Consider the following 24,551-nt stretch of genomic DNA (forward strand, 5'->3'; position numbering starts at 1 on the left):
GAGGACAGAAAAATGTCTACAAACTAATTCAGTTTCTAGCCTATGCTTGTGCATTATTGAGAGTAATTCTAATGTCTAGAATAGCAGTGACTTGAATCCGTTTCTCCAAAAACATTGATGGTTATGGTTACACCAGTAGATGGCAACAAGTGAGTGTGGTATTAGTGAATGACTAAATTCTTCACTCAGTCGATTCGTTTCGAAACACCTGCTGCCTCTGGAGGCAGTATAAGGAGGTGGAAGGAGACAAGGCACATCCGAATCTAATTTTCTAATTAGATACCTTAATCTGGGGGGCGCACTCCTAATTTTTGAAGGCAACATATGTGTCCATCCCTGCTTATGACATCTCACAATCCTGTGTGTTTGATTTCGTGACACCCCTTTCTCTGCTTATTACGAATGACTCTGATTAACGACTAAAATGAACAACATTCTAGCTAAGAACTTTTGCTTTGGGAATGTTCGTTTTTGGTTTACAGTAAAAGAACCTACAGAGAACGTTTGTATTTTTGGTTCCAAAAAATAACCTAGTGAGAACCATGTTAACATTAGGGGACTGTTGAGTGTTTGCTGGGATGTCAACTCTGGTTCAGTCAGCCATCCGTACCTCTTTTAGGAACAAGATGTTTTGTTGAGTTTAGTTCACAAAAGAGATGATTCGTTTTTTTAAAACTTACAAAACCAACTCTTGTTTAGTGCATGTTTGTTCAATATAGCTAGAATGCATCACATGCTTCAAAATAATGGAACAAATATGGCAAAACATTAATTCAGCTCAGAAGCACCATATTTAAATTTTAACAGCAATGAAAACAAGGCAGTGAGGGAGAGAAGTGCAGTCCATTCATCCTATAGGCTACTGTATGTCTGCAAGATGTCTGTTAAAGATCACTTCATCTGGAAAGCATCTGCTGTGTACAAACATCTGATAAACGTCTTTAAGATATGTTTTAGCCTACATACATTCGAAAATCATAAATATCTTAAAGACATTTTCTAAGCGTCTAATTGACATCTGATAGGAAACGTTGCAGATGAACAAACACTAAAAAATATGTCTTGCAGATGTACATGCAGACGTCAAATAGATGTCTCCGCGATGTAAGTGTGATCAGGTATGGATGTTAAGCAACATACTGATTGTTTAGCTCACAAAATTTAATTCAAAAAAGCTTTCCGTAGACAAAAAGTTGTGAGTTGGCAAATAGGTGATCTAGGACCTTCAGTGTGTTCCATGGTAAAGACTGTAAGCCTCATTTTCATTAGGCAAGCCTTAAATTCAATATGGTGTCTATTAGTGAGAGAGCAGTGAGCAGAGTTTGGGATCAATGTCAGTTTGTTTGTTTGTTTGTTTATATATTTGCGCAAATATTTAATCTCATCATCCACTGACCAGTTTGAAAGTATGAAATGTAAAACATAGGCTACTACGGCATATGTAAACATATCATGGCACTGGGCATGCACTGTACCCTGGGTTTTTTTTTGGGGGGGGGGTTTTTTTAACAATTTCAGGTTCTTTTTTTTTTTATGGCGATCGGATTATTTCAGGTTCTCACTTTTAATCCGATCGAAATTTCGTTCGGATCCAGTTCAGTCGGATTTGATTGTTTACATAAAGGCTATTCAGTCCAGTTGAGCCATCAATCCGATTATAAACTGAATACTGTATTTTGGTGCATGTAAACAGCTACTGAATTCACTTAAAAGACTCAAAACACCAGTTTACGAAAGGCACGCCACTAATTAAGAGTGTGTTTATGTAGGAGGCGTGTGAAAATCAATCAGCCTCACTTTAAAGCTGCTGGACACAGATTTCACGTAATCTCCGTCACGGATGTTGAAGTGCCACAACTGATGATTCACTGTAGTCTCTCTCTGTGTGTCGCCGTGATTGTAAACGCACTCCCTTCTCTCTCTGTGGTCCACAGAGGTTCGGCGTTTTTGCAAAATAGTGCTCTGCTGTTGAATGGCGCCCTCGGAATACGCTTGCGCTGTAGGCATTACCAACCTGCTTTCCTGCCAAATACATGCCCTAGATGCAGACTCACTGCGCGGCGTCGGATGCTGTGCAGGTGGGAGAGAAAAACACTCGCGTGAAAACTGATTAAGAAGAAGGCGAAATGACAAGGACAGGTCTTGCGGTTACAAGAAAAGCCTTCGTTAGACCTCGTCGCACATATTCTTATGTTATAAGCCACATCCATCCGCAATATCACACCTTTACTCTCTCCGAGTGATGCTGATGCTGCTGCTGCTGATGTTGTCTATGCAGGTAGGGCTGCGAAAACACGCAGTTTACGCATTGCATTGATGTTTTGATTGGTAGGGAGTATTTTCAACTAAACTTTTAAAATGCATGTGTTGATATGACAGATTAGTTCACTTTTAATACCTTTAAGGAAAAATGTCGTGTTTTATGTCGCAGTACGCTGCTATTAAGGACGTCAGTGATCCAGGGAGTAGGTTACAGTAACGACCCGCCCTTTTGCAAATATATTATAGCGAATTGGGCAAAAAGTCATTAAGTGTTGCTCAGTGACAAATGTTTGAGTAATGCTTCGTTTTGAAGAGCTCTGGATATGGGAGTGTTCTCAGAAGACACTTAAAGCCTTCTCACGTATCAAGCCATGACTGAGCAAATAACAAAATAACAGCAATAACATCAGAGGGGAGATTTGACTTCTGTGCAATAGCATTGGTGTCTTAAGCAGGTGAAAAAAGTCATTTTTGTGTGATTTAATTATGATTGTCTGTGTGATTGTATTCTGGACAGTCAAATTTGCTGAGCACTGTTCTACTGAATATTGTTTTTTGGACATGGTACTATGGTGCTATTTTGTAAATAATATCATGGTCATCCTGGAAGCATCTTGGAGTATCATAAATATCACATAGTATACAGTATATCGAAATGAAAATGGTAGTGTAATTAATTTATTTATTAATTTATTAATTATTTTACTTTACCATGGCATGCCAAATATTTCATTAAACACTTAAATAGACTACCACTGTATATATCAAAGTACCATGTTACCCCCACAGTACTTGTGATATTTTTTACTTCTGATATACCTGGCGCATAATACCGGGTATTTAAGACAGAATTGTTCTTGTATTTCCAGAATTGCTTATGTATTTTCAGACTGAATGGTCAACACAGATTGTTTCAAAACAGCTTCACAGTAAAAAAAAAAAATAAAATTAAAAAAAAAATAAAAAAAGAAAAGAAAAGAGGAAACTATTGGTGTTAATTTTGAAAAATGTAGTTAGTAACAGTGTCAGTGTTGTAAAGTTGTAATTGTATTGTATCAATTATGAAATAAATTCAATTTAGCTATAAAGCAGCTCTGCCGAAGACAATAGTGTCATCATTCAGCTTAATTCAGATTCAGTGTTGATTAAATTCAGTTCAGTAATAGTGCCAGTGTTGCAAAAGTTAATCAGTTTTAAAACCATTCAAAAGCAGCACTACAGAAGACAGCAGTGTAATTATCCAACTCAATTTATTTCAGGTCTTTGTTCTCCTCTGATAGTATCAGTACAGTCAGACTGATAATATATTATGAATATTATTTGTCTTTTAAGCCCCAATTGGAGAGAAAAAATAAATAAAAAAAAACTTGGGACAAACAAGGCTCGGTTGGGGGATCAGTTGTCCTCTGGGACCATTTTTTTATTGGTATCTATGGTTCCATGAGGAAGCTTTAACATCTACAGAACCTTTCCATTGCACAAAAAGGTTCTTAATACTGGAAAAGGTTTTTTTAAATTATTAAAATATTATTTTTCAGACTGCAGTATTATTTAAAGATTTGCACATTACAAATTCATTGCTTGTGATTATAGATTATTAAAGGTATTGATTATTGTATATACCTTTATAGATTTAGATTTTTAAACAAACATATTTATGGCAAACTGCTCTGTTAGCACAATTTGAATTCAGTTAGAGTTTCACTTTTGATTACTCAGCCAAACATGAATCAATAAATTGATCTAGAAAATGGCTAAATGGATAAAAAAGTGCAATTATCATTTATCTCATTATATATATATATATATATATATATATATATATATATATGAATAAAAGATAAAAGTATATAGGATTCATAAAAAAAATATTTATAAGCATTCAGAGACATTATTATAGATGCTGTTTTGATGATCTACTCAAAATACTTTGGATTTAGAGGAATAACAGGCTGTTGTTCTGTGTCAGTTGTCGGTCTTCCTTTGCAGACATTGATTCAGTAGCACCATTAAAATGCAGAAATGCAACATGCCAGAATGCAGAAATGCAATAGTAGCCAGAATCGAAGGAAGGGTGTGGTTAATTTCTCAACTTCAAACTATAAGACAATTCTGACAAGTCTGTTACTGTTACAAATAGCTAAGGAGACATGTAGTGGAGATGTCATGTTTTCCTTTTCATAGTCATCTTTGCCTGTCAGTCTGTGTACCTCATCAGTGTTTATCTGCATACTGTAATGCAGTAAGATGTGTAGTAACTTATCTGTGTATAGCTCATGGTGACTGTTTTTAGAAGACAGACATTTTAGAGGTTATTTGCTCTAGACCCATCCAAGCACACATGGATATTTGTCACCGTACACAGAGAGAAGAGATCAAAGGTGATCCTAAACTGAATTTCCCTAGAGGCACTCACTGATTATTATTATTATTATTTTTTTTTTTTTTTTTTTTTTGGCTGTTGCTGGCCATCTTTTTAAATAAGCTCTTGTTTGTGAGCTGAGTGAAGCCTCCGGTCCCAGTTGTAGGTTTTTGTAGGCAAATGAGTGGACAAGCTGAAATGGGTAATGTCCCTCCCAGAAGGGCTCTCTGACCTGCAGTATTATGGGTTTACTCTGATTACTGCTCTCTCTGTATGGACATCACGCTCTTTCTAGCCAGCTTCCTTAGCGGTTTCCCTGTATGTTATATTTCCTTTAAAAAACAAAAAACAAAAACAAAAAACTCACAAATTTCCTATTGAAAAAGATAGTTGGGGGTAGCATATATATATATATATATATATATATAAACATCATATATATATATATATATATATATATATATATATATATATATATATATATATATATAATATATTATATATATTATATATATGTTTTTTTTTTCATAGTCTTATTTAATGCATATTAATAAATCATTCACATATTCATCCAAATAATGAATAGCCCATTTTGTGCAGTCAGATTATTTAGTGAAATAAAGCAAATTCTCCTACCTGTTTTTAAACAGTAAATTTAAAGAGCTGAGGCTCTACTGGGATGCGTTTGGCTCCTGGGTTTGGGATTGTATTAATTTTTAAGCAGCGTGTGTTGAGTTTTGTTTGGTGGCTTCATATGAAATCTTGAAAGTGAAGCAGCTGCGCTTGGAGTCCGATGTGGCCTTGGGGCAGTTTTCCTCATGTATTATTTGTTTTGTGTGGCCTTTCAAGTCAGCAAATTTCTGTCACTACATTCAGAGAAATGATTAAAGATTTTTCCATCAGTATTCAGGGCCAACACAGAGGAACTCTAGTCCAATGTAGTGTCTGAATTGGTTTAAATAAATGCAATTTGAATATCTACGAGGACAGAATGATAGCTATGATTGTGATGAAGATCTCGAGGCATGGATGGAATATTTGATCCATTAATTTCCAAAGATTTCTAATAGAAGCTGTGGACCAGAGTTTTGTTCATTCAAACCATGTCAACATGCACACCTTTACCGGTGGCTTTCACACACCTATATTATCAATAATCATATTCAGACCGTTACTGAGTGGGGCTTAACGACGACTTTTCATTTACATGGCAGCATTGAAAGTGACTGAGTGAATTATAGGCAGACAGAAATGTTACAACTAATTAAGTGCTTTGACGTGATTTAAATGTCAGTGTAAAAGTAGGTTAGCTGATACTGTAACATGCAGGAAGATGAAGTTGCCCTTTGCAGATGATGGGAGATCTTAGTTACTGAAGGGTTTTTTACTCTAGAGTCTAGACTGTTGAAGGCTAATGGCCTGGATGGAAGTTTTCAGTTTTCCTTCTTGTGATTACTTTAATTGCAAGAGATAAAGCTTTCTTTTATCAAGCCAAAACAATCTTTACACTTGTTTTGCACCATCTGGCAGTGGTTTGTTTGTTCCCTTTGTTGTTTATCAAGGAGTCATTAACTTATGGAGGTTGTTGTAAAAGAGGTTTGCCCATAATTAGATTCAAATTTACTTGCATAGAATTATAATGAATGTTCTATAAGGCACTGCAGCAAAATTAATAGAAAGATCCAGACTGAAAGAGGCTGTTATTAATTATAGGCTGATTTAACAATCTAGACTTGTTCTTTAAGCCTGGCAAAATTTTAGAAGTTGTAATTAATTTTTAGGAATCTGCAGGAAGGAATGACTAGGTCATGTTTCTAGTATGAATACATTTTAATAGACATAATCCTCTGAGCTGTGTTGCTGGTGAGAAAGCAAAGCTGACAGAATATCAATGCAGGGACAACTGACAACAGAGACTTTAACTGACCGTGTATAATAGGCTTTTCTAAATTACTTCATTAATAATCGTTAATATCACAGTCTCTAGAATTTTAGCAAAGCTGGTTTTGATGTTGACATGTTGTCAGACTCTATGGGGTAAGTTGTCACAACGGAAACCTGATAATTATTGATACTGATTTATAAAAAATAAGTAATTCAAGGTTTCTGTGCCTTAAAAGGTTTTAATTCACCCTTCCACAAATTAAGGGCTTAAAAAGATGCGAATGATAGATAGGGGCAAGTGAATGATCATAAAGTGTCTACAGTGATATTATTACATTATTAGCAGTGCAGCATTCACACTGCAGATTATAAAGCTATAAGCCCTGTGGGAGGACAGGTGTCCTGGTTTATTTTAGGGGAGAAATTTCTTTCTGCTTCGTTTTCTCTCTCTGTCTCTCTGTCAGCTAATGGCTGATGGTGAGAGAGCAGACACTGACAATCGCTATGTGAATGATCTATTTGCTGCTCACTTTGATTGTACATTTGGCGCATTTTCTGGTTGTCATTCTCATCTCATGAGAGAATTATTCTGATGTTTGGCAAACTGATCTCAGTTTAGGCCGGCTGACAGACACATTGTTGTATATGTTCTGTCCAAGACCTACAAAAGCCTTGAGATTAACAGAGTTGGATTGTGTGAATTACACAAAAGATGGGGCTTTCCTTTGTTGTGATGCTGCATGGCCTCTCCAAGTTCTCACGATCCACACTTCATTGTCTCAGCATTGAGCGTGAAGCTACGGCTAGGGTGTGTTTGTCGGTTTGTGTATAAAGCCTGCTGTGTTACTTGAAGGTCGCTCCACACGAGAGCTGCTCTGTCTGGGATTCAGAGCCCATTCTCAGTAGATTTTGGGGATGTGTGGTGGTTAAACCAGCCTCTGGCAGAGATTAGCCCAGCGTAATGTAAGCTGGGAGCCTTTAGACGATAACCCCTGCCGCTTCAAAACAAAACAAACATGTTCTGGAGCTTCGTTCAAGGAAAACCCTGCAAAAAGACTATTTAATGTTGAGTAATAGATGGTCCAGTGACATGTTAGAGTAAAAGAAAGGAAAAATCTTTTGAACTTCTAGTTTAAAATGCATGCAGAGTTCTTAGAAATGTACTCTTTGCATTCATGTTGGTTTCATATGGCTTTGAAAGATTTACATCATTTTTAAGAAACACTTAAACTGAATGACTCTAAATGCATGTTGATACTGATTTGGTTAGATTAAAAAGAAATGGTGCAATGTTAGTGCGGTTCATTTGAGTAAGTGTGAAGTACAGTGGCACCAGAACCCTGATACGCACCAAAATAGTACTTCCAAACAAATTCTTGTGCACTTTGACTGAGGGTTTGTTCACACATGGCAGGTTTGGTTCAATTAAAACAAACTCTGGTGTGATTGCTCTGTTAGGGCAGTTTATTTGAGTAAGTGTGAATGCTGCCACTCGGTCCAAACAAATTCTGATGGGTTTCGACTGAAATATGAAAGCAACTCAGACGAAAGACATCTAAATGAACCAAAACAGGACATGAAGTCACAAGATTCAATCCCAAACAGGATAGAATGATCAAGCATACCTGTTTTTCTCATCATTTTACATTTGTGTACAAAAGAGGAATTGTCTCCCATTTTATAAGCCCTTCATCAGTTATCAGCTGGTAAAAATACCAGCATATGTGCACGCATACAACAAAAGCATTTAGCCCAGCCAGCACACAGTATTGTTCATTAATAATTTTGCAAAATATATGTCATAAAAGCAGTCCAATCAGGTTGTGACTGTATCTTTTTTGCCTTATGTTTTGTATCTTTAGGGTTGGTGATAAAATGACAGTGTTAAAACTACATGACCTAGGACTAAATGTACTTTCTTCTTTGGTTGTATTTTCTTTTGCACCAAAAAATACTAAGAGAACTGAACTATTGAAAGTGTTCACACACTAAAAATGTCATGTGGTTTAACCATCAAGTAAAAATTAATTACATATATTCCTTACGGACTGAATACATGTAAGTATACTCATCTTAACCATTGATTAAAAAAACATTCTTAAGTTTTTGGGGAGTCACACCACATGACATTTCACAACCTGATCTTGTCTATCCATGAAAAGTTTCAATGATCTGATATTTTAAGAGGCTTGTTGACCTTGACACACATTTAGGAGGGTCTGCAGGGATCCTCTATATTTCCTGTATATTTCCTGTTTTAAATTCATTGGACTATCTGGCCTTGGTTGCACCACATGACTTCAAATATTTTTTTTGAAAATTAATAAGCAATGAAGCAGTTTAGTTACTTTTTTTTTCTCAGTTCTTTTCAAACTTTTCATTCTTTTACTAAGGCATTTTTCTTCATTATGATATCAGGACAGTTGTATCAATCAGACATTTTTGCCATTATACTCCTAATAAATATGAAAATTAATTTTAATACAAAAAAAATAAATAAAAGCATGTTCATCACTGAAGAGGTATATTCAAGTAATAAAAATAAATTGAGTTATATATTTTTATATATTCACTGATGAGATGTTGATTTGAGCACTGAATACACACATATATTTCTCTACAGGATGAGTGTTTTGTTGTCTGTTCATTGTTAGAAATTTCACGTGATAGCCCAGACTGCTGCACGAGTTGTCAGGTGATTAGTGCACGCTTGTGCTTTTAGCTTGTGGAAAGGTCATCTCTCTTCACCTGCAGCTCCAGAGGGAGTAATTACAGACCGATGTGACCACCCACATCTCTCTGGTCTCTAGCTCCTCTCTCTCCAAACACACCACAGAACTCATGCTCAGCTGAGACACGTGGGTCCCTGCCCTTGTTTTATCGATTTTTGTTCAACCAATTTTTAAATTATGCTAGTTACTTCTTTCACTCTGCTGCAGCTCTCTTCTGCAGAACAAAGAAATACCCTTAATATCATCATTAAAATAAATCATCCAAATACATCATACATACAACTCATATATCAAAGTTAGTATACATTTATATATTCTTAAATTTATACATTACTAAAAAAATGAAAATTCTGTCATTATTTATTCACACCCATGTCATTCCAATCCTGCACGAGTTGTCAGGTGATTAGTGCACCCTTTTATTGTCATTCCAAGCCTGTTTGACCGATGTGACCACCCACATTCTTTCTCCTCTCTCCAAACACACCACAGACATGCTTAAAGGTATAGTTTGCAGAACAAAGAATTACTCTGAATCTCTGTAGTATCATCTTTCAAATACATTAGCCAGATTTCTCCTATATGCAAGGGAGTTTGCATTGTTATAGTTTATTTTGTGCATGCTTAAAGGTATAGTTTACCCAAAAATGAAAATTCTGTCATTATTTATTCACACCCATGTCATTCCAAGCCTGTAAGATGTTTTCATTTTGAACTGTTCCTTTAACATCATCTGATGATACTAATCGCACGTAATCTCACAAAAGTGACATAATCAGGTTGATCTGGAGTACAGTAAAGCTACTCTGTTGCATTAAGCCCTAGAAAGCCAACAAGATAATGCAGACTGGATGCGGGCTTGTCTTAAAGAGATATACAGGCATCAGTTTCTGTCTGCTTGTGTTGTGCAGTGATAGAAAAAAGGAGAAATGGCAAAGTCCCTTCTAGATATTGTTGATTATGGTTAAAGATAGTGTGTGCTCCTCCTCTCATGTTAGACAATTTGATACAGTTGAACAAGCAAGAGAAAAGAGTGGTCTGACTTTCTCTCTCTGCCTACTGAAAGACCTATTCATAGATGGTTTGAGTCTGAGACGACATGCCCACGGACTGCCCACAGTGCATTCTCTGACAATCAAATGCATTTTCACACAAAACTGGAAAGTACTTTATCAATCTCATTGGCTAACTGTTTCCACTTCCGGAAATAAAAGTACAGTATGCAGGTAATTATTATATTTTTTTTTAATGAAAATTTGTTTAAAAATGTACTCATCCTCAGGCCATCCAAGATGTAGTTGAGTTTGTTTCTAGATCGGAACTGATTTGTAAAAAAAATTGCATTACTTTACTTGCTCATCGGGGAATCCTCTGCAGGGAAGGAGAGTCCAGACAGATGATAAAAACATCACAATAATCCACAAGTAATCAACATCATTCCAGTCCATCAGGTAACATCTTGTGAAGCAAAAATTAGCATGTTTGTAAAAAACAAATCCATCATTAAGATGAACAGATCAAGCACCATTTACAAGTGAAAGCAAAACTAAAATGACATTTTAAACAGTAAAATTACGTTTCAAGAAGCCCTTTTAACAGAACAGTCTTCCTGTTTAAGTTAGAGTTTTTGGCCAGATGAAGATACAATTTAAATCATCCTTTTTGCTATATAGTCTAATATCTTGCTACTGTATGTAAGACAAATTCATATAGTATACCCGGACTGATAATATTTTTATTCACTATTTAAAAATATTATTAGTAATTATCAAAAAAGAAAAAGATAAACAAGCTCCATCCAGTGACCTCACTTCCAGTGTCTCTTGTTGAATTATTGTATTTTCTTGACACATCATTTGGTCTCTGTTGAGTGTGTATTATTAAACATGCATATTAAACTAAAGAGACCGGAACATCACTTTTAAAATGAGATTTTTTTTCATAGCCTACCAACACTTTATTATTAGACTGACTGTGTTGAATAATGTAGAGTTTCTGTCTTTACAAAGAAAACCTTCTTGATGATGATCCTGTGGCTCAAATGCTCACGACAATTAAAATGTGGAAATACAGTCTGTTCACAAGTGTGAGAGGTGATAGAGCTCCTAGCGAAAATACCAGCTCTCCCAAATTTCAGCTCATTACAAATAGTTGAATTTATATATGACCACAGTAGCTTTTTATCACAAGAACATGTGGGATGGAGCTTTAGTCATACATTCAATTACTGCTGTCTTGTTCAGTAGATAAAATGAGAAGAAAACAGTTTCTGTCCTGCATGTGTCATATTATCTTTAGGAAGATTTTTTTCCTCTGGAAGCGAGATGGCCTGGTGGCTGTGTGAAGTGACAGAGCACAATTCCCGAAATCACAGTGCTGGACATGAACAGATACTGAAAGGGAGCAGAAATGTGTCCATCACTTACAGGCACGCATGCGCACACACACGCATTGTACACCCCGGGGTAGGAGTGCTGTTAACTGGTAAATGAAAAAAGCCTGGGAGAGGCTTTCACATAACACAAATTTAACTGCTACTGTCTGCTAAGGACAGATATGATGGAGCCTGTGGCCTAGATACTGGCAGTAGCCTAGAAAAAGGACTGTATGCTGGATGAATGTGTGTGTAAGGTTCAGAAGCAGAAGAGCTGGATGGGAATGTTTTTATAACATACAGCATGTGAAGGATGCATATGACTGGTTGTCACACTTTTTTTCACCAGTGAACATTTCTCAGGGTGTGTTTATTTTTTAAAATTGTTGTCTTTAAAGACTGTAAAGGCAGCATAGGGGATTTGGTTCAACTCAAACATTTTTTGTTATGCTGGTCGAAAGTTGTATTGTCTGTGGTAGGCGTAGGTGCATAAAATGTTCATCCAATCATATTCCTCGGTCCGAGGGCTATGATAGGCTGCACTACCTGCCTGTCAAAGTATGTATTAGCGTGCCTCTGTGCATTCAACCCTCCACCAATGCTCAGTTATAAACACAATGAGACTGTAAAAGCAGATTAGTGAGTAGATGAGTTTTCCTGTTCGCCGTTCCCTGAAATCCTCTGTAGTCCAATTTAGCTGCTTGTTAGCAACTGCCTTTTGCAAGTCTAGTAAATGCTTAAAAAAATAAATAGGGGGCATTAATGATGTATTTTATGTTGTAGATTAGAATAAAACATAAAATATCTTGAGCTTGTGTTTGACCAAAGACCTTATTTTAGGCATTTAACCAAAAACCCATGTATAAAACCTATTGACATCAGGATGATGGAATGCTAAATCAGTTCTGAGTTTTGGCCTTCAAAAATACGTTATCCCTTCAGCACTCTACTGTGAAAAATATGCAGCTCATTGAGCACATTTTGAGACCACAGGCTCCAGTAGTCACAGTGGAACCTGCCATAAATAATGAAACCGTACAACAGCAAATATTGTAACTAACAAACTGTATAAAATTGAAGCACATGAGGCAACTCCATAATCTGACCTTTAAAAAAATGTAGCTTTTCGGTTAAAATCTACCTGAATTAAATAGTTGACTCCGGTCTAGTCAGAATATCTGCAACATGTTTCACTGTGCTCACTTAAACAGCAAGTTGTCATTTGTGAGATGCTTTAATCCAAAGCGACTTCCAGTGCTCTTGTTACAGGGACAAGCTCCCAGAGCAGCCTGGGGTGAAGTGGCTACTCAAGGCCTCAGTGATGATGGCTCATGACTTTTCTATTACAAGTAATATAAGTTTTTACCCTCTACATGACCCCACAGTAAAAAAAAAAAAAAAAAACAGAATTAGCAGTAGTGTTTTTGTATCTGTGGGATGATCAGTATTTTCATGTAACTGTCACATGACTGGTCACCTAAAGAAAAAGTGAAGTGTCCAACAACCGTTATGCATAAAACTGTTCCTTTTTTTCCATAGCTTTTTTTTTTTAAACAAAATACTGTTGAACTACAACAAAAAACACATACACATGATATTAAAGAACTAATATATATATATATATATATATATATATATATAAATCTACTAATCAAACTGACTAAGCTTTTCAAAGTGACTGGCTGTTTTATGATTACTACTGCAATATTTTCTTATATATGACATAAAAGGCAGACTTGTACACATTTAAAATGTTTTTATCTTTTAGATCATTTGGTGAGTTTCCTTGAAATACCATAAGCTAAAGCAGAATTTAGAGTCTGTGGCAAAGATTCCTCATACACATCTCCAGTAATTGCCTTGACAGTTTGGTGTGGCTGTGGGTTTATATGTAGATTCATCACGTCTGTTCTGCTTTGCAGTTTTCATGATGGAGAGTCACATTTGAGAAGCTTCAAGCTGATACTGAAATTTAAAATGTGTTTTCAGTTTTATTTTGTGACCACCTCATGCATCATTAATAAAGGAGGATGCAGTGCAAATTTGCTTTGCTATATTAAGAGCTTTGAGTGTCGGGCTAAAGCAAGCATCAACTGCTACTACTCCCGTTTTTAAAACTCCTAACCCATCTGTAATTATTACACTCATGCACTGTTTGTGCTTCAGACATGAATGATCACTCAGATTGTACATTGTGTTGAGCAGAGGTATGCTACTGCTTTTCTGAAACATGTTAACATGTTTCTGTATCTGTGTAGAAATGTTTGGCACTGTCTGTTTCTGCACCCATCTGGAGCTGAGCTGTTTTTTCCTCCATCCCCAGCATCCTGATCCTGAGCACTGACCTTAACAACCGCAAGGCCCCTAACTCATCTACCTCGACATCATTCTTTACCCTGGTACTGGCACTGCTTCACACACAGAAGATAGATGAGCCTGGGAGGTGAGTCCTGTCTCATTTTGTCATATATTTGACAAAGATCCGATGTCTCAAATCTCTCTTTCTTTCCCTCCAGAACACTGCGTTGCTCTTTCTATCTAACATTCTTGGGACATTTTCATATCTATCTCAAAACATACTTCAAACTCAAGAGCTAAAATGCAAAGTGAACAGATCTTTTCCTCACAGTTTTTAGAATAACCTGTAACAGCTCTTTTCTAGAAAGCTTTGTACATAGATAGCTTCCATCTAAGGCAGTATCATGACCATTAAAATCTAAATTTTTTGTAGGAAAACAACATTACAAAACTTCCTAAATTCCATCCTGTTTGGTTCCATCCTAAAAATAAATAGCACACACAAATTTTTAATCATGCAAAAATTTGCATAGTGCTATGAAATTGAACTTGGAGCTCTTCTGGGATTGCTTTTTCCACTAAAGATACACGGCAATCCTGCCTTTTAATTTGGCTAAAAAACAAGGTGTCTTAGGAGGTGGCACAATAAAGTCTGGATCAGCCTTTGAGCCTGGAATGCACATATGATGCCTTAAAATGCTGTTTCCTTAGGCACATCACTAGGTTTTGAAACAGAGCATGACTTTCTCCCTCACTGACTGAGTGAAATCTGTCCTTGAACACCAGACTTTCATTTCCTCTCTTGTCAGGGCACATTGTCACTCTTAATCTAATGTGTTTTCTTGTACTGTCTGTGTGATGGTTAGGACAGCACTCAGTTTCATTTCTCTCTGTCCACCATTGTCAGGTCATGTGGGTCTGATTCACCTCGGCATGTAATGGGTTATTGTCCAAAATGTTCAAAAACATGTTTTCTTGGGAATATTATTTGAATTGGAAATCATTTAAGGAACTGTTAGTTTGTTCCAGTTCTCTTTAACTAACAAAAGCCAGTTCAGTAATGGCATGACTTCATTTTTGGTAGGAAAACAATAGCCATACATTAGAAAGTATTAGCAATTCCATGTTTCTCTATGTGTGGTTAACAATTAAGTTAGTATTCTAAAGTTTAAGCATCTGATCTTGACTAAAGCATATTGGGGAATGTCTGTTTACAGCTTTTATAAAAATACTTACTTAAGTTCCAGTACAGGCATATTAATTAAGTAAAAGGTAAAGGGTTTAAACAGCAATGATCGTAATACATGCAGCTGTTGAAGAGCCTGTGGTTGATTTCAGCACAAAAGCTTTTAAACGGTTTCTTATTCAAGTGTATGTTGCAGTCCTAAATTAATCTGCTCTATCAGATTGTAGCTGGATTTGACTCTTATCCTCAGGCAATCCTTTAGATTTTCATTCTGCTTCAAGTGCAAAAGGTCGGTTAATATTTGTTGCCATTGCAACAGCTGTGCATTGTGTGATATAAATAGTGAGAAGAGGAAGAAGCAGTAGAGACGGACCACACCATTGTCCTAATGGGGGTGTTGTCACTATATAAAAACCCTTACATCAGTTCTTATGGGACCAGTAGCTTTTTACTGCATGCTTTGTGTCATTGATTGATTGATTAATTCATTAATTTGTTTGTTTGTTTTTCCCCACTGTGAGAAATGAACATTTTAAGAAGGGCACATTCTTGATTTAACTTTGATTCCGTAGAGTTCTTTGCAGGCTTTACTTTCAAATACATTCTTTCTTTCTCTTTCTTTCTTTCTTTCAGTATAAAAGGTGAAAATGTTCACCGAAAAATGAAAATTCTATCATTTACTCAACCTCAATTTTTCTTTTCCAGTAAAACACAAACAATTTATATATATATATATATATATATATATATATATATATATATATATATATATATATATATATATATATATATATATATATATATATATATATATAAATTGTATGTATATTATATATATATATATATATATATAATATGCATACACACACACACAAACACAAGTTTTCTGAAACAATTATCTGTAAAAAAAAAAAAAAAAAAAAAAATAATAATAAAAATAATTTGTTTGTGTTTTATGGAATCAGAGCAAAAAGTCGTTTGGACTATTTTCAAGATATTTTATGGTGTTTTTGCTTCCTTTTTGAAGCTTGAAAGCTCTAGTCTCTGTTCGGAGGAATTTTTGGGGAAATTAGCGAGTAGCATGTTCTTTAAAATATCTTTTTGTGTTCCACAGAAAGAAATAAGGTAATACGGTTTGGAATGACATGAGGGTGAAAAATGATCCCAGAAAAGAGTCTTTTGACATTGAAAATTAGATAACTGGAGTCATCTGAGATTCCACTGTATTAAGTGGACAAGGAGAGACTATGAAAAAGCAGTGAAAACTATTTTAGGTCACCGCTGTGTTGGAGTAGCATTGTGAAATTCATATACACATGCACATCTACACTGGTAAGTGTGATGTTTTCATTAGTGGTGCTCTTTTTCACTGATACTGTAATCTTCCTTCTGCTTGTCAGTTGATATGCTGCTCTTACATCTTCTAAGAGTTTGTTCACCTTGGTTTACATCTGATGGATCTGCCTTTGATATCTCAGGAGTTACGTTCTTTGGAAGTGTAGTTGAAGTGATGTGTAGAAAAAGAACAGAACAACACAACCACATGAGGACAGCAGTCAGGCTGGAGGAAGATTAAAACAAAATCACTTCCAGTCTTGCAATAGTTCCTCTTGAAGAGGATAACGGTATTATTTCAAGCCCATATGTCCTGAAGGCTATATTTTGCTAGAGACTAATTTTATAATGAAGGCTAGATTATCAGGGATTTACCATGTAGCTCACCAAATGTTAAAATAATTAGCAAGGCATGCCACAAGTAATTTTCTTCACATTCCTTATAATTCACTTACTCTAGTTATTGATTAAGCCAGTAAATCAAATAATAAGGAATAGTGAGATCATCAATTTATTTCATTTTAGATACTATTGATAGTATACAGTCTGAATTCTGCAGCAGTTCTGTAGGAATCGTCACCGAATGTCCTTGACCTACTGAGTGACTTTAACATCGTTCCTCATTATTCTGACAAATATAATTATTTCAGTTGCTACGAGGGTTTTTATTGGCTAATCCAGTTACAGTGAGTCACAGGTCAGATTTGATTTGCCGAAGGCAGATGTGAGTGGGTGGGAGGAGGGTTAGATCCATACCATTGATTGGCCAATTTAGAGAGGTATGCTAATGTGTCTTCATTTACGTCTTTTCTCAAAGCTTCCCAAGACACCATTTGAAATGAAGGAGAACCACATTATTTTAATAGACCTTCCTTCAGGGAATAATAAACAATTCACTACAATCCTACATATGCTGACCGACAGTTCTGTACATGCAATTCAGCAGTAGTTATGAGAATAAAAAACGGCATCTGTCAGAGCAGATACATGTATAAATGTTTTTTTTGTTTTTCTCAATATTGTACCAAGAAATAAACATTCTAATCATTAAATGTTAGTATGGTTGTCTGAAAAGCTTGAACATAATGGTGTTTTTTAAAATAAATCACAAATAATGACATGTGACGTTGTTTAGAATGGCCTCTTGTAGCTTCATCGCATGTCAGAGCGATATTACAGTGGGTTCTGTACTTATTCTCTTGGCATAGTAAATACACAGCATTGTCGATTCAGCTGAGCTTGCTGTCTGTCATAGTGTGACACCATCTGTCAGTGTGTCCAGTGTAGTGTGCTTTAATAAGCCTGAATCAGTAAACTAGTGGGTGGGGTTTGACTTGTTTTAATGGATTTGTTTGTTGCTTAATGGCATGTCCCACCCAAACACAGTCCATCTTTGACAGGAGCCCCAGAATGCTATTGTGCATCTCTCTCTTTTCTCAGCCCACCGCCCCTTTGTCTGCCACTATTCTGTCAGTTAACTCTGGCAATGGTAATCCTGTTAGAGCAACAATTCACTCAAACTCGCCATGCTGGCTGTGTATTTTTCTTTTTTTTTACTTGATGCGTGTGTGTAATCAGGCATTTGAAAAAGACTCCTACATCAGAAACAACTGGTGGACAGAATTGCACTGTGGAGTTCATTTTGTGCTGGAGTTGACTTGAGGTCATTATGTGTATGATATGTTGATTCAGAGTGACTCTTGTTTCACATTGGTTTGAATTACACTGCTAATTCACTTCCAGCCTTGAGGAGCCACTCAGAGACTGTTTTGACTGATGTCACTGAACTGCTGTTTGAGTCACTGTCAATGTTTCAATAGAGGAGACTTCTGCTGTTGCTGTGACTCACTGTAAAGTATGAGTTTCACAGGCTTCATAACTGTATCTGAAACACATACAATGCTGCCTAGAACATCCAAATCCAATCTTGTCTGTGACACCTCCCATAGAACAGGTGTATTAATTGCTGCCTGTGATATCCCACAAATCTGTACTTACAGTTTGGCAGTTGAAAGAACAAAAATGGCATCTGCCAGATTGTTTAAAAAAAAAAGTATTTATAACAAAATTTTATTTATAACTTTAGACATTTTTTACTTTATTACTAATTTACTTTTGTAATTATAAATAAGTATGAATTAAATTATATTTAATCCTTGCTTGTACAATATCAACATACACTACTGTTTAAAATGTGGGGTCAGTAAGATTTTTTAAATGTTTTTAAAGAAGTCTCTTATTATTATCAAGGCTGTAATCATTTGTTCAAAAATAGTAAGTAAAATAGCAATACTGTGAAATATTACAATTTAAAGAAATTGTTTTCTATTTGATATATTTTAATATGTGATTTATTCCTGTGATGCAAAGCTGAATTTTCAACATCCATTACTCCAGTCTTCAGTGTCACATGATTCTACAGAAATCATTTTAATATACTGATTTGCTGCTTAAGAAAGATCTCTTATTATTATCAATGCTGAAAATGGTTGTGTTGTATTGTGTAATATTTTTGTGGAAACCATGAACGATTTTTAGGATTCTTCGATGAATAGAAATAAAAAACAGCAGAATTTACTGAAATATAAATATTTTGTGACTTTATAAAACAATTGAGCAATTTAATGCGTCCTTGTTAAATAAAGGTATTATTTTGTTTTATATATATATATATATATATATGACCCATATACTTTGTGAACGTGTGTGTGTGTGGTGTGTGTTTGCAAAAAACATGATAAATTAAAATATATATTACTGACCCAAACTTTTGAACGGTAGTGTTTGTTAGTTAGTTTGCAAAGCATTTGTTAATTTTTAAGTCATATTCTTACATTTTAATTTCAAGCAGGAGAAATGAAACATTTATTTTCTTAACATAACTGTTTTTTCACTGCATATTTGTATTTTTTATAAAAATTGGTTTAGATTAAGCAACAGTTGTTGAACTGTCAGGTGATGTACTGTAGTGCATCAGACGTGAAGCTACTTTGGACCCCACTCTAAAACTAGTTTACTTAAGATGTGCAATCATAACAAAAAGGGCTTTAACAGACTGGGCAGCAAGGTAAGGTGGACACAGCCAGTGTCTTTATCCAGTTTTGACCAGGTTTGATAGCAGGATTTGTCTGTCAGCAGGTGAGTCCCGTCAGTGATTTTGAGGCAGTGGTTCATTCCCTGCCCTTTCCGCTGTAGGACTGCAGGCTCTAATGAATTGCAGTGTTTGTTTGCAGCCAAACAGCAGTCTGTCTTTATTCACAGGCTGCCTGACCCACACTCCCTGCCAGCTTTACAGACAGAAGCGGATCCACTCCGCTGTGGGTGTGGATGAGTGAGTGTGTCTGCTGAGTCTGGCCAACCACCCGCAGATAGGTCTGCAACCATAAATCTTTTCAGTTCTGAGGGTAGTAAAGGTCTTAAACCATCAGTTTCCACCTCCTCGTTTGTTACGCTATGATATTATTGAGGGGGAAAAAACACTGCAGTATTGTCATGTCACATAATAAAAACATGTTTTCTCCTATACTTAATTAGTATCTTTGTCTTGTTTTACCAATATTTAAATATACTTAAAACAAGATACATTAAAATAGTAAAACTGTGTATCAGCTATTATATGGCTTTAGACGACAGATCATGAATCTGAGAAGCCTTAGTTCCCATTCACATTCACTGCATGTTCAACATTAACCGTATTCAGAATTACTTTTTTACTCCATAAAATTAAGAATTGTCATAGTGACTTTAATATATTATGCAATTTTGGTTCTACTCAATATCTCTTCTTTTGGGGGTGCTTAGATGTTACTGGTACTCAAAAAAATGACACTAATGAATTTTTCTGTAATCTCAACCCATGGTTCATCGTCTCCTCGCATCGTGCTTTCTGAGAGGAGCAGTAGAGACTCCATGCTGATTTGTCCTTGTGGGTAAGCCACTGAGTGAGACCTCCGCTGGGAACTGTGTGGGAGAGGGAGCTGTGAACACTCTCTGATTAAACCTGCTCCTCACACATATCATGTATGAGAACCTTACATGTGTGTGTGTGTGTGTGTGAGAGAGAGAGAGAGGGAGAGAGAGCAATGGTTGGAAATGGCATGGCGTTCTCTGTATCAGCAGTCCTTTTTGTCAGCTGGCCCAGCTTTTGCCAGCTCCTCTACTTTCATCAGTGACCTTCAGCAGATGTTTAGGCCGTCTCCTCCTTCTCCTTGTCTCTTTCACAGTCATGCTGATTTCAACCCACGCTGCACGTACAGCTGATAGAACTTTCTAAGGGTTATTTTCAAATACTCATTTGCATAATATCTAGAGGTTTTTCCAAGTACACGTCTAAAGCTCTGGACGTTTATTCTTTGATGGAGATATGTTGACATTTTACGATTTCCTCAAATAGGAATAAGTACACTGTTTTAGATCCTGAATCAATTTTCACAGCATGATCATTCATTGTAGCTTTTGTTGAAATACAAACCAGATATCTATATTTTTTTGTCTTTGCTGATCTCTAAGCTATAGGCTGACTTTACATTCTCTTTCTTCTGGATATGTCCTGGCCGGGATTTCTAAATTTTGTCTAGATTTTGGCTGAAGGTAATGACTGAAAATAGCATCGTAGTGCATGGTGGGATCTACTGAGAACAGGCGAAGCGTGATGCAAATACACATACATATATGACCCTGGACCACAAAACCAGTGTTAAGTGTCAATTTTTTCCGAAATTTAAATGTATACATCATCTGAAAGCTAAATAAATAAGCTTTCCATTGATGTATGGTTTATTAGGATCGGACAATATTTTAATATCTGGAATCTGAGGGTGCAAAAAAGTCTAAATATTGAGAAAATCGCCTTTGAATTTGTCCAAATGAATTCTTAGCAATGCATATTACTAATCAAAAATTAAGTTTTGATATATTTACGGTAGGAAATTTACAAAATATCTTCATGGAACATGATCTTTACTTAATATCCTAATGATTTTTGGAATAAAATAAAAATAGATAATTTTGACCCATACAATTTTTTTGGGGCTATTGCTACAAATATACCCCAGCGACTTAAGACTGGTTTTGTGGTCCAGGGTCACATATAATGTATGAGGACTGTAGAGAGCACATAATTAGGAAAAAAAAGCCAAAACCCAGGCAATTTAGAAAGCCTGGCCAGGACACATACAGAAAAAGTGGACATATTGTCTGATGTGTTTGAGAACTAGAAGTTGTTGTTACGCATCACACTGAAATGGTTTGACAAAAGCAATTTTCTTTCCTATTTTCTCCTATATTGAAACAAGAAATTTTAGTGGAAGTTATCAAAAACAAAGCTAGTTATTATGAGCCAGTTAGTCCCTGCTGGTAGATGCATAAAAGTCCAGTTTAGATTTCATTGAGCCTTTAAAAATGTACAGTTTATGAAAGTTATGCTTGCATATTCCAAGATGATATTCTGGGCTACTGGAGAGGAAAGATGTGAGATGTTGTGTGTGCAGAATCAATAATGGTAAACAATCATCCCACTAGGATCATATTGTTAGGTCTGTCAATCCATTGTTGATTGATTTGCTTGACTCAGCCATGCCAAGAATCTCTCTCTTTCTCTCTTGTTGGGGTGTCTCCGGGAATATTTCTGGGTGAGGCAGTTGCTTAGAGAGGGGAGGAGGTGTAAGTTTTTACAGTCAGACATTTTTCTAAAGTCTATGAACACACATAATCAGGCTGAGGAGGGGGATTCACCACAGCAACTAGAGCTGCTGCTTCCTCTGTGTGCTGCCAAAAATAATCCTCCCAAACTGTATTTGTGTCTTGCTTTCCTGTTGAAAAATCTAAACTTCCTTTAAATTACATACAGTTACTTGAGATGCAAAATTGTATATGAAGATTATATTTTAAGTTTTTTAACCCCACTGGCAAATTGTTGTTTTCTGAAACCATATAGATGTCTGATTTTCCAGTAAAAAAAATATAAACATCTTTAAAACAATATGCATTTACATCAGATGCAAATAATCTTAGAGATCGTATTGAAAAATAATTTCATTTGTTTAAAAATATATTTTAACGTTATGTTCTGTAAAGATATTGTTTAATTTCTCATTAAAAAAAAAGAAAAAAATCTAAACTTCTTTAAAACAATGTACATTTACTTCACAAACATCATTTTATAGAACCTATTTTAAATCATTTAATTCATTTTTAAAATATATTAAAAACATTGTTTTCTGAAACAGTATTTATCATTATTTTCCTGTAATGGTTGCTTTTGTCCACCTATTTTTCTGTGTAAGGAAGGTTTTTTTTTTTTTTTTGGCTCTGGCTCAGATCATCAAGGTGGTTGCCCTCAGTATTTTGTACATGTTTTGAATTGGTGACACGAGGGACGGGAGCTCAATGTCATTTAGTTTCCTCTGGCATTCCAGCACCTTCTCACGTCTACACCAATTACTGCTGCCTTCTGATGGGTTTAGTATGCGCACCGTCACTTCTGATCACACCTCACAGGAACACAATCACTGCGACTTCTTTCTGACATGATATCTCTAACAACATGCCATACTCCGTCATGCATGGAAACAGACGTCACGTTTGTAGCAGTGACTCATGTTTCAGCAGGCCGTTATGCTGCTGCATGTTTCTATCATCTCTCTCCTCTCTCTAACAGTTTAGAGACACTGCTGTTCATTCTAGGTAAGCTGTCAGGAAGCGAATGAAAGTGTGGCTAATTGTTTGTGTTGATTAATATGAAATCACAGCTCATCTCAAGCGTCGTCTAATTCCAGATGGAAGTCTGCTGCAAAATGTCACCCATCATAATGCTCCAGAAATGTCAAAAGTTTGGTATTTTAATGAAGACATTTGGACAAAATTGTGCAAGTGTGCCAGTGGCTGTCATTGCATGTGAGTGTGTACAGATTTGTGCATGGCTCTTAAAGAAATATGCCTGGTTCAGTACAACTGGACATCATTTGTGGCATAATGATGTTAATTACCAATAAATTATGATCCACATGTCCCTACTTTTTAAAAAAAAAAAAACTCCTAATGCTCTGCTTACTGATAGTAATGTAGTTGTTTGTTGTAGTTAATATGATAATATGCAAGCTACTAAGCAGCTAACCTTTTTTTTGTGGTATATATATATAACAAATATATATATATATATATATATATATATATATATATATATATATATATATTTGTGTATGTATTTATATATATATATATATATATATATATATATATATATTTGTTATATATATATATATATATATATATATATATATATATATACCACAAAAAAAGGTATATATTTGTGAGAAATATATTTGTGTCAAATGAGCTTTGGTATTGAACTTGAAAATTCCTTGAAATCATCCTTGTTAGAACACTACCAATAAATTGTTAAAACTATATTTTGAAATAAATTTGTCTACTTGACTAATCAGCTAGCCGTTTGTCAACTGGTCGACCATCCTGGCCCATCCTTATTTTTAAGTAGGTCACATATAGTCTAGTTAGTAGTGTTGTCTTTCACTTGTACCAAATGTACGTGAATGCCCTCAGCAGTAGGGCTGAACGATTTTGGAAAATAATCTAATTGAGTTTTTCTTTTTTTTTTACCAATATTGGGATTTTTTTTATGTTATGTATTATTATTATTATTATTATTATGTTTTTCTTTATGTTATGTATTATTCAACAAAGACAAGCTATAAATCATTGTATAGTATGACCAACACAATATTAGATAGATTAAACATAAATGTTCTTTCCTGTAGGCCAGGCCTATGTTACGATGAAATTAGGTGATGCATGAATTGATATGAATGACATTTTTATTAAACTACAGTCACAGTAGTATATTGACTGATTTGTTGAACTTCCAACCTTGTAAGCATGTAATAATTATGTTTAAATAAGCCTGGTGTAAACATTAATATGAAAGTCAGTAACAAATCACACAAACTAAAGTAGATTGCAGAAATATAAAAACAAATCTGTTGCTTTACCACACTACTTTAGGTAATTCAAAGTCACTGTAATAAACATATGTAAATATGTGCACTGCACTTTTTAAACAAAAAAACAAAACACCTGCATCACTTGAAACATTGAAAAATA

General features: G+C 35.4%; 1 protein-coding gene across 1 annotated transcript in view; it reads left to right on the forward strand.

Moving 5' to 3' along the window:
- The window catches only part of LOC109087139 (amyloid-beta A4 precursor protein-binding family A member 1-like), a 43,328-nt gene that overhangs the window by 640 nt on the left and 18,137 nt on the right, over window positions 1-24,551 (forward strand). The window contains exon 2 of the mRNA XM_042756700.1: window positions 13,938-14,057. The gene's annotated coding sequence lies outside the window, so the exon portion shown is untranslated. The remainder of the gene's footprint in view (window positions 1-13,937; window positions 14,058-24,551) is intronic.

The sequence above is a fragment of the Cyprinus carpio genome, chromosome A5 (genome assembly GCF_018340385.1).
Source record: "Cyprinus carpio isolate SPL01 chromosome A5, ASM1834038v1, whole genome shotgun sequence".
NCBI lineage: Eukaryota > Metazoa > Chordata > Actinopteri > Cypriniformes > Cyprinidae > Cyprinus > Cyprinus carpio.